At 38.1% G+C, this 2,624-nt stretch overlaps 1 long non-coding RNA gene across 1 annotated transcript; it reads left to right on the top strand.

Annotated features, from left to right (window-relative positions):
- Window positions 1–228: 228 nt before the first annotated feature.
- On the top strand, window positions 229–2,624 carry LOC141906993 (uncharacterized). Its single transcript, XR_012619450.1, has 4 exons — window positions 229–279; window positions 672–840; window positions 925–1,127; window positions 2,576–2,624. It is a non-coding gene; the product is annotated as an uncharacterized LOC141906993 (long non-coding RNA).

Here is a 2,624-nt window from a genome sequence, read left to right as displayed (position 1 = left end):
CGCGGTGGCAGCCATATTGCCATTGTTAAGCAACACGTTTTCACAGGCTTTCACGATCTATTCTATTCTCATAATGATTGCAAAACGCAATAATGGATGACAATCAGTCCATAAAAGGGGATCATTGACAACTCTGTCAAACTCTTGTCAAACACATAGTGGATCATTGAATGATTATTAGATTCATTAGAATGGATTGGAATGGAAGTGGAACAAAAAAGTCGAAGAAGGCCATTTATTATTATCCCGCGTATAAAGGACGCGTTGTGGATTGTTCAGGTATGATTATTGTTATGTAGTAAAGTAAAGGTTTATAGGTCACTAAAAGAATATGTTTATTGGAATGAAAAGCAACATGACTAAATATTGTAGGCCTAGTATTGAATTGAATTTGAATTAGTTAGCCTATATATTATAGGCCTTAAATGATTGAATGTCCAGTGAAAAAATTGTAAATGATCATTCCAATTGTGAGGGATAAAAACGGAGTGTCTTTGGTGTTTATGCATCCAATCTAAAAACCGCAGGGTCATTTAGATTTTGTTGTGCGCCCATCATCGCCATTAAACTTGTATGCTGGACATGAAATTAGGTCGCTGTCGGAGTTTCGACTGGGGGCAAAAACGACGTTAGTGCAATCAATTCTTGACCATTTTTTTCAAACTTTATAGGGTCTACACCAATAAGAATTGATCCAAGGACAGACACTATAAAATTGGAATTCCCGTTTTTTTGGCTTAAAAATGTGTCCACTGGGGGATTGTTGGAAAACGATGTTAGCGCGAGAGAGCCTTCAATTCTCCACTGATTTCTCAACAACGACAGCGTGATGAAAATCAGGTAATTACATTATATATTATATGAGCGTCGGAATGGTTTTAGTAAAGATTATAGCGTAAGCATTGTAAATTCTTCTCATTTTAGGATGCCTACTCACTATTGGATGATACAACAGCTGCTGCCATACGCTGATTAGTCGGAAAACCTAATACTGTTGGGTGCATGCATGCTGTTGTCCACTCATTTAAAAGAAGAACTAATTGTCAAGGCATTGGACTGGATGCGACGCAATGAAAGTCTTCCATGAGGAAAAAAGTTGGACCCAAACCGGGTCAGCTAAATAATACGTAAGTACATGAACTCAATATATAATGGCTAGCATTCATTTGTTGTTGATTTACAGGGGCATATCCAAGCTGAAAAAAGAGGGTTCAGCTCTTATGAAAAGAGCACTAGTCAATACAGGTCTCCCTGTGTGAAACGGTTGTATGGGGTTTGTGCACTTTGATCATAGGGTGGAATTTTTTACCTGTGATTCAAAAGGGCACTTGGTCAGAAAAGGGGAGGGTTTAACGTTTAATATGGCGCTCGAGGCGAACAATCACCGTGGCCTGATGCGTTGGGTGATTCAGTCGCAGGACGTGTTGGATTCGGGCGATTCAGTCGGCGTAGACCCTGACAAACTAGGTGATTTTACCGACGATTTCGTTGCACAACTTAAGTGCTCGACGAAATTGCCTAATGTGTCCCCAGCTTTAGCCCATTTGAGACGTAAGTCCAAGCAAGCGGGCTATTGCATTCAACCTTTGTTCGTCTGTAGATGGAATCCAGTATTTTGGGAAGTTTTAATACTCTTGATATTTAAGTTACACACATATCTATCCTAGACATGTCTTCAGCCCAAAACTGGTCCGAATCAAGATGGCCAACTGCATTGGCCATTTTCGTTCCCCAAAATCATCACTTATGCAATTTTTTGAAGTTTTCAAAGGAGATTTTGAAGATGAAGATGGCCATCTTGACACAAGATGGCCATCATGTGACCTTTTTTGTTCCCAAAAAGGTCATTTTTGCCTTGTAGCTGCCTAATGGTTTGCAATTTTTCTTTGAAATTTGTGATGGGTATACATTCTTAACAATCTAAAACATACGAGACAGATTTTTCGATCAGTCAAGCATGACACATTTGGCAGCCATCTTGGTGTCATCAGTTCTCATTCATAGATAGAAGAAGGTTTTTGAAGGAAAATATCAACAGGTTTTGACTTATAGTCTTGATATTTGATAATTGTTACCACTGTTGTAGTATTCATCTCACGTGGAATTGGGGTTACCCAGGTTTTTGTTCTCACCACCAGGGGGAGTTGAGTATTGAATTATATACAATTTGTCTAATTTATTTTGCTACCTATGAATACATTATAACATCGATCAATTGTAAAATTGTAGCTTGTGACATGTTCTATGATTGTGGTGAGTTTCAATGTCCTGTTTCTATTTCATTATGTTGATTGTTTAGCATTCGAAACCATACGGGCATGGTGTCCCTAGACCCCTTGTTTTTTCATCAGGTGGCGTTGAACATTGAAATTGCCAGATCGTCAAGCATTTCACCATATGGCTTAAAATCAAGTCATTGAAGAGTGAAAAAACTTAACTGTTATATGCAGAAGACTCTTAGAAAAAGCTATATAATTTAATCATCATCCCAAGCAGCTGAAGTTGATTTATTTATCCTCGTAAAGAAATCATTGTATACTTTTGCTTAATTTTTTTCAAATGGTTATCATTTCAGAACAATGTCGAAAGGAGAAGGGTGCAAAAGAGGCCAACATAAGACATGC

The sequence above is a fragment of the Tubulanus polymorphus genome, chromosome 6, assembly GCF_964204645.1.
Source record: "Tubulanus polymorphus chromosome 6, tnTubPoly1.2, whole genome shotgun sequence".
In the NCBI taxonomy this organism is placed as follows: Eukaryota; Metazoa; Nemertea; class Palaeonemertea; order Tubulaniformes; family Tubulanidae; genus Tubulanus; species Tubulanus polymorphus.
Note: the sequence above shows the minus strand (reverse complement) of the source record. Positions and strands in the feature narration are given on the sequence as shown.